Source organism: Coptis chinensis, chromosome 3, assembly GCF_015680905.1.
Source record: "Coptis chinensis isolate HL-2020 chromosome 3, ASM1568090v1, whole genome shotgun sequence".
NCBI classification, from domain to species: domain Eukaryota; kingdom Viridiplantae; phylum Streptophyta; class Magnoliopsida; order Ranunculales; family Ranunculaceae; genus Coptis; species Coptis chinensis.
The window spans coordinates 37,397,834-37,410,292 of NC_141458.1; the positions used below are offsets into that span (position 1 = coordinate 37,397,834).

A 12,459-nucleotide genomic window follows, 5' to 3' on the forward strand; every position below is an offset into this window, starting at 1 on the left:
AGTTTGCGATCTTCTTGGCAAGACATCTTGGAGGACACCATTATGTGATACAAGGGGATAATGCTGAAGTGATTGGAGCCTTACAAGGCAGCTCATGTAGATGGCAATGGGAATGTATAAAAAACCATATTTTCGGTTTAGGATCTGAGCTCAGCTCTTTTGGTTTTAGATGGATCAGTAGGAGCTTGAATGGTGATGCAGACTCACTAGCTGCGTGGGCATACCAGCAGTTAGAACAATCTGAGCTCCCAGGGTGTATTTTAGAATCTGGCTGCTCACCCCTTTTTGTGTAACTTTTTGCTAAATATATAATATAGTATGATTTGCATAAAAAAAAAAGTCCAATGGCTCCCTATCCCTTTAAAAGTAGAGCTAAAGTCTACATATTTTACTCTCTATCATTACTTTTCTATGTATATATACAAAGAATTTTACTCTCTATCTTTATTTTACTCTCTATATAGAGTAAAATCATTTGTATATATAAAGAGAAAATTAATGATAGAGAGTAAAATCTGTTGACTTTAACTCTACTTTGTTGACTTTAGCTCAACTTTTAAAGGGATAGGGAGCCATTGGACTCAGCCTAACTGCACATTCCATTCAACTGCTTACTTCACATATACAGATATTATAAATCTGTACACATTTATAGCAAATTCTTTAACTTTTGGAACATAAGATTAAACAAAATCTTCCTGGGGTATGGTGTTATATCTCAAAGTGAAACTTCTAGTTTACATGAAGCTTTTTACACTAATGAAAATCATAAAAATCTAACTAAACAAGCAACTTGGTATGAGAAAAAATTCACAAATTTCTTCATGGTCATAAATATGAAACGGGTTTTTCTTGATTTAAAGGACAAACAAGTATATGGACTTATATAAACATGGACATTTTAAGAGAAAGAACAGAGAGAACTAACCAGTCTTTGGTAGCTGTCTTCAGGGAGGTATACTTTGAAGAAGTGACGACCAACATTGGATGATGAAGACAATGTTCTCTTGTGATCTTTCACCATTCTACGAGTTCTTGGAATTTTTATGGGAAAGGGAAAAAGAAAACTCAAGGGAAAGAGAGATGATCACAAGACAAACACTTTGAATAAATATAAAAATCAAGCACCACTCCTAAGTCTTAAGCCAGGATTAAATATGAAAGATCTCGTTGGCGTGTGTTTCTATTCTACATTAATGACGCAAGTGCTGTGAACTGGTGACAAAACTCATGGTAAGGAGTAAGGGCAAGCATTTACCACCCAACTGAGCAGTAACATTCTAGTTCATGTTGGATATGAAGATGATAACATGAAAGAAGTCAAAGAACCCTTTTGAGTAAAACTTGAAGTCCTCACCTGCCAAACAGATCACCACACTAGATAGTGACAACTGACAGGTATGATCTCTACATATTTTCTTTTTGTATGTCAACATCAGTGTGTACGTTGAAAAAAAATGTAACTCAGTGATCAATGTGAATCTCCAAACGTTATTTGTAAAGGGCATGCATGTACGTATTACGTATTAGTTACCTGTTAGGTTTGTGGAACCGTCTAGCTTTGCTCCGCGTCCGATGCCGCGGTCTCGATTTTTTCAACTTGGAGAAGGGGCGCAACCTGCGCTCTGGTTGGCTTTGGAGAAGGCGCACCCTGCGCTCGATCAACTTACTGGAAGTCAGCAAAGAAGGAGACGCACCCTGCGCTCGACCATGCCTTGGTCAAGGCGCACCTCGCGCTCATGCTCTCTGGAATTTCGCCAGCTTTACGAAATTTCGCCCCAAAGCTCATTTTCTCACCATTTTCTATATCTATCTATATAAAGGAAATAGATTAGGGTTTTGAGACAACTTTGAGAGATTCATTTCTTGGGTATTGTGGGAGCTCTATTGAGCTAGGGTTTGAGTGAGGCCTCTTGTTTTTTTATTTTTGCTACCTCTTGTAAATTCTCCAATCTTTACTATAAAGGAAATTCGGCTCTTGTGTGGACGTAAGTAACATTTACCGAACCACCTAAATCTTTGTGTCTCTTTACATTATTTACTTATTTAATTATTCCTTAATTATTGTTTGCTTGTTATGGGTGATAATAAATTAGTGGTTTTGTTTTGTTGAGTTTGTTGTGATAACTACCAAAGTTTTGGGGTGGGTGATTTTCTTAGTGTGATCTTCAAATTAAAATCATTTGGATTCAAAAGTAACTAGATTGAGGTTTCCAACATTACCCTAGCGAGTTTTGTCCAAAATAAAAAAGTTGCCAAGAAAAGTTTTGTTTTCCAGCAGCAACAAAACATAGGCTTTGAAGAACCAAAAAAAGATGATCATCATCAAATCCATATTAATTGTGCAATTTAGCAAACAGTGCATTTAAACTTCAGAACAGGTGCACACAGCACACCCTCTACTAAGTACTGGATCAACAACATGCATCCTTCTCTAGTAGAGTTAGAGACCGACCAGATTAACTCATTCCGTAACACGTTGACTTTTTTACACCTGAACTCTCTCTTGTGATGTGATATATTTTGCTACTTTCAGGCCAGTTTTACGGTACCATATAGAACGGAAGCAGGATGATTGGATCAATCCAATTCCATCTCATCTTAATGCGCCAACCCTGGTATCAAACGCGGCAACATATGCTATATCATATATGTAATGTTGGTATTCGACACGCCAATTTTTACACGTCTACATCTTGACTTGTGTCACCCAGAAAAAGTTCAAACAAGAATGAAGAGTGAAATAACAGAACATTTTCAATTACTTCTGTGTATATATATGAACTCTTAGCACAACATCCTTCCTCTTTATTTGTTCAAAGACACAAATGTCTCCAATTTTAATATGACTTTCCAATATAAAAAGATGAAAACCTTGACTGATTCTCAAAATGCCTGGAAACGAAGAGCAACGCACAAGCCATTTCTTTCTCCCATTTGCAACTTGAAGTGTTAAAGTCTTTAATCCTTCTGGCAGGTATCTCCTCCAAAATGTGGACGGTATATGCTGCAAAATGAAGAAAAAAATGCTTCTTATTGATACAAAAAAGGAATGCTTCTTATACTTAATCTCACAAAACTACACTCAGATATGGTAAACTTTTTAAAGCAGGTACAGAGCTAGGAAATTATTACAGGACAGGCTAAGATGGAGCAATGAAATAACCTTAGGCTTACATGGGTTTTCCTTCCAAGATCTACCTGGGGTCGAACTTAACTTTTAACATACCAATATAATTCCAGTTATAGTCTTAACAAATCTACCCTGGTATAGTCTGCGTCTAACTCCGCCTCAGAGTGAAAACCATACAAGATTTTCAAGTAAAAAGCTCACCAGATATCCTTTATTCACATATGAAGGTGTCAAAACGATTTGGAAAAAAGGATGTTTTGACTTGAATGAACTGGCTGTCTGAGTGACTCCATCTTTTCCTTTGATTTCTGCAGGTTTCCTTGTTCCTAAAGCACTATTTCTTATAGCATTTGAATCAACTCCATCTGTAATTAATCGACATAACAATTATATGAGAAAAAACAATGTATGTGAATAATAAGAGAGTTTGAAAGACTTAGTAGAGGGGACAAGAAGCATTCCAAAGAGTTTCCCTCTTCACCTTGTTTTGGCAGATGACATTTTTCACTGTGAGTGAGTTGCCCGTTAGGGATGTAGTCTATCTCATTGCCATTCATATTGAATATATGAACATCAAACTGTGATTTACCATCATAGTCAAAAACTAAAAAATTCCCAACACTAATCAAATGATGCTCTATAAATTCCTGCAAACCATTTTGGAGCTAAACAACTCTGTTTTCGTCAACTCTTTTTACTTCAACACGCCAAACATCACCACTTCGAACTTTCAAGACTACAACATCAGGTAGATACTTCCGATGTTTGCAAGCAAACTTTTTTGGAATCCCCTGCATGGTGAACATATCAAGTTAGTTTTTGAAGTATAGAATATTACATAACATAAATTCTGTTTTTCATGAGCCTCGAACCATGAGTCTAAGCTGTTAGGCTAACAGAAAAATTATCACATTCCTCCTATTTGATAGTGAATAAATAGGGTTCCTAAATATCCATCTAAAGTTTTGTAACACCAAAACAATCATGTTTCAAGCCCCCAACTATTCTAGTTACTTCAATAACAACATATCTCAAAAAATGTGTACTAAACTTTTTGGCAACAGTTTTGGAGCCCAAATTAGAACTGCAGGGCTATTTGTACCAAATTATTGATTTAAAAATTTTAAAATTTCCTGCTTAACAAGAATAATTAAGGAATGGAAACTCCTTTTGGGAGTCTCGTTGAAAAAAAAGGAGTGCCCACCTTAAAGTACTAAACACTATCTAGTATAACTTGTACCCTATCAGAAAGATATGAAACTCCTTCTCGAACCTTCAGTTACAGATTTTCCATTGTTCTTCTTTTATTTATGTAGGATTCCTCATCCTACAGTGATGAAGCGGAAGCAAATTAAAACTAAAAAGGTATGAGAAAATCTCTGTAAAATTATAATATTGATGATTGAATGAATTGTTTATGCAACTTGTTCTTCTTTTAAAGAGTTTACCAGGCTAATTGAAATAGAAATAGTACTAAAAGTAGAATAATGCCTAAACTATAACTCATAATCTATTTAGGAATATAAAGACTAATTCTATTCTAATTCTAGAACTAAAGAAGAAAATAGAAGCCTACTACTAGTTTATTGTCCTGCATCATATAACTTCCTGTATTATTAGATTGATAACAAAATATATCAACACTTGTACGGCTTGAAATGTTAATCCACAATAACCTCTTAGATTACATAGGAATGTGGCAAAAAGACAGAATAAGGATGATCCAAGTGTCGATCTAGAGGCCAGGATCAGATACTAAAGGGGGAGAATTACAAGAGGAAATATACTAATCCAAAAGTTCTTCATATTTCGTAGGACTATACTACTAATAGAAGACAACTCCGAAAAACTTCTTCGAGAAGGTATATCCATTGTTCATTTGTTCATGCCAAAGTTCTGGCACAATCCTTGGTGCTACCCCTGACAAAGACCTTGTATATGAATGGTTTCGCTAGAGTATAGTAAATTATGAAGCCCCATTGGTTCTTAATTAAATATAATGGAGAGCCATTAGTTCCCAAGGGATAAGGAGGGCATCAAATATGTCGTCTTCGGTGTGTTTATAACCGGATTCTCCTATTAGGGGTGACATTGCCACTCGTGTTCCAACTCCCCCCATTCCATTAGAAACTCCCACTATTAAGAGATATCAATGTTAGGTGCATAGCTGCTACTGATCCTATTCTCACTCTCACTCAGGGTCCCTTTCCACACTCTGGCTACTAACCTTTGAGACTGTAAGTTGGTATTCCACAATTTAATGGTCAGTTTCGGATATCTACAATTCTATCACCTATGAGTTCCAATTCTGGCTAACTGTTTACTCCTGTAAAGCAAAAATTTCGCTCACATCATAGTAAAGATCTATAACTCCCAATAAGGCAATTACCAATGCTTAAGGTTGAAATTAGCACAAGTTCCACACAAACTTCTTGTCGAATTACAACACAATTGTAAAATGAGTTCTAGCCAGGATAATTTCAGCCAACACCAACAATACTAGTATACTACATTACAAACTTTAAAAATTAACTACTGCAAGTATAAAATACCTAACTAATTTAGTAGTATTGTAACTATTACAAGTTCATAAACACGCATAAAACACAAGATTGCCCACTCGTTCAATATTATGCCAATGAGTCAAAGTGCTCCCACTTTCCGTATTTTAACGTAATCTTCATTCTTTCCAAAAACAATTCCCAAATTCGATTATCAATTATTGATGTCTAATAGTCAAATACCATGAATACAACTAAATCCTAATGCAATTTAACACATATACATGCATCCCCACTAATTAAAATATCTAAACAGACATTATGTCGAACTGCAATACAACAATGCGAATCAACTCACGACACTTGTGGAATCCACATCGTCCACTAGAGTGGTTGCCAAAGAGAAGGGGTTGCTCTTACCATCTCTAAGAAACTATGGGGCATGTTGTATTGTCTTCAAGTTGCAAACCAAACCTTTAAACATCTAAATTCTGCCATGCATGCATGATGCATCAACACTAGTTCACAATATTCAGTTGAACAAAGAAATAAGGATTGGTAAAAAGTCTTACTAGTTGTTGACTTTCAAGGATGGAGGAGCTGATTAACTTGAAGAATGAGGATGCTTCTTGTTCTACTGCTGAACTTTTCGACTTTTGAGGTCTCTTCTGAACGCCACGCATTCTTTCTTGCAGGGTTTATGGTTTCACGTTTCAGCTGTTTCTCGTATGTGACTTGTTAAGACTTAAGAGCAATTCGAATGGGGGCTATATCGGCTGCTTATGGCAAATATAGCACCCCCAACCAGTGGCGGAGCCAGGAAATTGAGTGAGGATGAGCCAACCCCGACAGCCAAGCATACAAAAAAAAACTCATTTTTTTTAACTAATATTTTAAGGCTAAATCTTCAGTGCGCGAGATGTATGGTGCGCCATCACATCTCGGCCACTCATCCGGGGGTGCGTGTGTATTGCGAGGCAGAAGTACTGAATCCAAAGGCCCAAACGACCTGCGCACCTTACGACCTGCGCACTGAAGAAGTGCTCATATTTTAAACCCGATTACAAAACAAGTATAAAATGAACATCAAAAATCATATATAAAGGTAGCAATAATAAGTGTATTAAAAAAGAAAAGAATAATCTAATCATTGTGAACTCTAATATATTTGATTCCGGCCGGTACACTATGGTGTCTTAGGCTTGCTATGCTCTGTCCCATTGGGTTCTTTTCAATGAGGAGCCAACTCCCCCGTGAAGTAGACTCCTAAGGAAACTAACTGAAGGAATAATTTGTTTCTCTAAAAGGTTGGACGAAGTTAAATTTTCCAAGATTAAGTCCAAGAATGTCAAGGTCATTTGAAAAACTTTAGCTTGGGTTCTAGAATTTTATCAAGATTAGAAAAAATCCGAGAGGATAGGCAATGTGTCTTTGAGATGTGGGCATCAGTGAGACCATAGGTTTGAGAGAGAGAGAGGACTGCGTCAGGTTTAGTTGTTGTGAATCTTTTTAATATATATTTTTTTGAAGTTTTGAGAGCTGATTCTGTGGATAAACCACATGAGTTTATGAGGTAATCTATTATGAAATTTGGGTTTGAGATGATGTGTTTTTGGGTAGAGATGAATCTAATGAGTTATGGATTATGGAACAGATACAAATGGGTAATTGTTGATCGAGATTTTCTAACATTTCGTACTATATTTATGCAATCTGTATACAAACTGTTGGAATGTTGTGCATAAGAAATAAGTTTAAGTTGAAACTTCCAGTTTTCTAATAAGTTTTTTGGGTATTGAGAAAAGTACATTTTTTTTTTTTTCTAGAAAAAGTGAGGGTGTACCCTGGACTCCGCTCCACGCCCCCAACTACAAAAATGGTCATTCGGAGCTGCTAAAAGGGTCTAAAATTTGAAAAGAGTAAAAAACCCAGTCCAAAGTTAAGACCTTCACTAGCAGCTAGGGCTGTCAATGGGTTTCGATAACCCGATAACCAATCCGAACCAAATCGATAAAAAACGGTTTGGGTTTTGATAATCAAGTGAGCGGAGCGAACGATCTTGGGCCGGGTGGGGGTAAGGTGGCCCAAAACATTACTTGGTTGGTTTCTGTCTGTCCTCATCTTCTCCTATTCATCCCTCTCCCTCTCAATCTCTCCCTCTTCCTCTCCACTCCTCCCTCTCCCTCTCCGCTCACGCCCCACTGCTATGGAGTTTACTAGTTTAGTTTGCCCTCTACCGACCCGAAACCGAACCAAACCGATAATATATTGGTTTGGTTTGGGTTTGCCCTCACCGAACCGATATGAACCCGAACCGATAAGATAGCATTTTAATAATATTTATGATTAATTTTGTATATATTTATCAATTGTGTGGTAAAAATTAATTAATTTAATTTAAAATTTAATTGATTTTATAGTTTTGGTTCGGGTTCGGTTTGCAATATATCTTATCGGTTCGGTTCGGTTTCGAATTAAACATAATATTATCGGTTCGGTTTGGTTTTGGGTTCCTAATTTTCTTATCGGTTCGGGTTCGGATTTTTCAAAACCTGACCCAAACCGATCCATTGACTGCCCTACTAGCAGCTGCCATAATAAGTTCTAGGAGACGGACGACATAGTTTCTACCGTTTGTTGGTTATTTATATACAGATGGCAGAAACTATGTCGTCTGTCTCCCATTTTAATTAAATGGATGAATGGCAGACACTGTGCCATCCGTACCTTCCAAACACTCAATTCGATTTAGACTTAGCCAAATTCAACCAATTTTTTACTCACATACATTTATTTGTCATCAAAGCTTCAACCTTCAGCTCTTCAACCACCAACCTCATTTCTTGTGTCAACTTTATAGACCACAAATTTCTCAACTTTGCCTTCACTCATACTTTTTGCATTACTATTATCAACTTTGCAACCTTTCTTCTTACATTCATTCTCAACTTTGCAACTTTTCTTCTCACACTCAAAATGGCTTCTTCTTCTCACTATGTGGAATCAAGCTCCTCATCCGAAGATGAGACCATGATGAATGACGATGACAACATGTTCGTACCTATGTTCTTGTTGTTGCAAGACATGCACGAAGCTACTCGTGATCATCGAGGCTCGGTCCCCAGTAAAAAGTACATTTATCGTGATCGAATTGACGCTCACAATAGGATTATGAGAGATTATTTCGTGCAATACCTGAAGTATCCATTTGATATCTTCCGTAGGAAGTTTAGGATGCACCGCCATCTCTTCTTCTGAATCTTGAAAGTCGTCTCTGACCATGACAAGTACTTAACATACAAGGTTGATGGCATTGGAAATCCATGTTTGACGGGTATGCAAAAGGTGGTTGCTTGCATTCGTTTGCTTGCATATGGTTGTGGTGCGGATGTGTGAGATGAATACGTTCAAATCGCAAAGAGCACCTGTCACACCCTAAATTTCGACAGAATTCGGAAAAAACATTATTTGTTCCTGACTCCTCAATCTCCGAGGTGTGATGCACTCTCCACTTCCAAAAACCCATAAACAGTTTAAATATGCAGATAATTTAAAAACCAATAAAAATTTCAAATTAACAAAAGTCCTCTTCATTACAAAAGTTAACAAATGAAAATGCAAATAACCTTATTTCAACTGAAAATCTATATCACCTCAAAAGAAAACAAAGCCTATCTTGAAATGCGACGCTAACGCAAACCACAAGCAGCAACCAACTTTCTTCAACATGAAACCTGTCAAGACTTATCAACTATGTTCATTTAATGAACACACCCGATAAGCAAACATGCAAATCGGGTCAGCATTATAAAAGTGCTGGTGTGAGTAGCCCTAAAATACAACATATAATTATACATATATATACAAAATCCATAAGGCCGTTAGTTCCTCCACCGAGGTGCCTTAACTTTCAATAACTAATACAACATCCTTACGTACAATAATTAAGGCAGGTAGTTCCTCCACTGAGGCGCCTTAACTTCCCACTAACCACACAACAAACTATACTCATAATAAATAAGGCATATAGTTCCTCCATCGAGGCGCCTTAGGTTCTAACTAAACAAATAACCAACCAAACATATTATATCCGTACAACATTTCATGCTCAATAACAGAGTGGGTCGTCTCTGCCCAAGTAATTAGTTTGATCCACACTTCTGCAAAACCATATACAATCATCTATCTAAAGATACATCATTAACCAACATATTACCATATTTATATTAATTCAGGCTTTCTTTGCGTGTCCCTAAAATCACGTCGTATCTATGTCTTACCTAGTTTCCCTAGCTACCACAATCGCTTCCCAATGCAGAACATGTACATCCACATGCCTCCCCTTACATAATGAACCACTCCGTATGCGAACTACTACCCGGCGGGATGCGCGACACCGTAACCCTCACACGGAAGCCATTATGTAAGTACTGCCACTATTCGGCATAAAATATCGCGCGTCTCGTTCTATTTTGAGAACGGAATAATCAAGCCACTATTCGGCTACGATTGCCCAACATATGGGTCAATCAACATCTTATATATACACCCTACACAAGGGCCAATCATATTACATACGCCCACACAGGGCAAATCACATGCGTTGTGGTAGTCAGGTTCTAGGATTTTCGTTACGTAATTTATTCAGGTGTCATACAATAATATCTCATATCAATTCCTACTATATCACGTGCAGGTCAAATACCTTATCGCACTAAGCCACAATATTTAGAAATATCTCAATTATATCTCATAACCACTTTTATTCTTTCACGTGCCAATATATTATTGCACTAAGCCACAATCCCGTGGGCAAATATTCACCAATACTATACTACCTCATAGTAGCATCTCACATATATAATAATGGAGTGTTTATACATTTATTTCTCCAAAACTATTGCATTTAATATATATATCCCAACATATTATATAATGTCACAATATCAACTTCAAATCTTAATTAGATAATGACCACCAAATTTATACAAGCTTCCACAACATTTTAGCATTTGATTTGTCCATACAATTTACAACATAAAATGTAGTACAATTAAACAGTCCACAGTCCACAATCAAAGCCCAATATATATATGCTTTACACACTACTCACGTCAAATCTTAATTAGATAATGACAAACAACGTTATATAATTTTCGACAATATTTTATTACTATATTTGTCTATATTCTTAAATATATGAAAAACTGGAAAAAGTCAACATTATACAGTCAACGGTCAAAGTCAACACGTCATGGTAAAAGTCAACGGTCAAAAGTCAAAGTCAACACATCATGGTCAAAATCAAAGTCAACACATAATTGTCAAAGTCAACACATCATGGTCGAAGTCAACTGTCGTTTCTATGTTCAACAGGTTCAGGGTCATAGCCATGGTTCGTGGCTAAGGTCAATGTGCATGGCTCATGGGCTCATGACTAAGGTAATGGTTCGGACCCAACTGGCCAAGCCCAAACCTTAGAACCCGGCCCTAAAACTTTAAATTAAACTAGCCCAAACTAAACAAATAAGATCGAGCCCAAATAAACCAACCAAGGCCCAACAACTAACATTAGAATTCAGCCCAGCAACTTAAACTAGCTAAGGCCCAAGGCCCAAGTGAATTAGAGTTAGAATAGGTGAGGTTGGGAGCACCGGATCTAAATCTCGGTCATCCCCTCCACCAGACCACCAAAAATCGACCACCACAACCTCCACACACCACCCTATACAAACCCACCGATTTTAATCCCCATAACAAACCAAACAACATTAATAAAAACAAAAACCCCAAATCATTCAATCCCTATACTTCATCAAAACTAGATCTACAATATTTTGATCTCCATTAATGGTTCCTCAAGCTTTAACAACTGCCCCCTCACTCTACTACACTCCCCCACTTCAACCAATCATCATTTCACCACACAAACCACTGAAAAACAGTTCAACACATTTTACTGGAGTGTTTGGGCGAGTCGCCATTAACAACTTCCAAGGTTCAGCAACCCCCATCCTTCAGTACACGACCCAATCACAGTTTAAACAACACACTTCACCCATCCACCCCGACAGTTTCACCATCGATTTCAATCTCGACAGTTTAACCTTCGATCACTCACCCTCCACCAAATCACAAAGACGCCATTGATGGACCGTGCAAGCTTCACAGCCACCCCCAATATCAATAACCCACCTCAAATCCATAAAATAAAAAACCTAAAGACAAGGGTTCAAATCAAAAAGGTCCGGACAGGTGAGGCCATTAACGGCCCATCAGCTTCGACAGTTAAATGTCGAGTTTCCGAGTCTCAATAGAGTTTAATCTAATAATACGACACGATGCCGAAAATAACCAGAGAATGAACAGTAACAATGGACGAAAACATTTGACAGACAAAAATGTCTGTATACCCGTAAAACTAAAATATATGTTCGATGAAAAAAAATAACAACATACCTACTCACCTGTATTAAAACCCGACGAATCCCTCATCGTCTGAATCGTCGCGCTCCACCCTCCAGCAATCCAGCTTCTATCTTTGCCTCCATTTTTATTATATTTTATTCTCTAAAAAACCCTATTCTCTAGAATAATGTGATTATATACTTGGGTTTGAAACCCAAGCCCAATACAGACTCGGGCCTAAAAATCAGGCCCGCGTATCCTAAATCCAATCCAGCCGATTTTTAAATAAATAATTTAATTAATTAATAAATAAAAAAATACGTATTTTAAATACGGGCGTTACAACACCCTTTTTGAAAGCTTGGGGCATTTTTGTGATGCCATGTTGGTGGTCTTCGAGGAAGAATATTTAAGGGC

At 37.2% G+C, this 12,459-nt stretch overlaps 1 long non-coding RNA gene across 2 annotated transcripts; it reads right to left on the reverse strand.

Moving 5' to 3' along the window:
* Positions 1–2,739: 2,739 nt before the first annotated feature.
* LOC147509470 (uncharacterized) lies at positions 2,740–6,465 on the reverse strand. 2 transcript variants are annotated; one of them, XR_015216564.1, is made up of 5 exons: positions 6,207–6,465; positions 4,338–4,460; positions 3,615–3,924; positions 3,335–3,498; positions 2,740–3,007 (listed from the first exon to the last, which is right to left on the reverse strand). It is a non-coding gene; the product is annotated as an uncharacterized LOC147509470 (long non-coding RNA). The 2 variants fall into 2 exon arrangements; XR_015216563.1 differs by lacking the exon at positions 4,338–4,460 and having other exon boundaries at positions 6,207–6,462.
* Between the last annotated feature and the right edge of the window lie 5,994 nt (positions 6,466–12,459).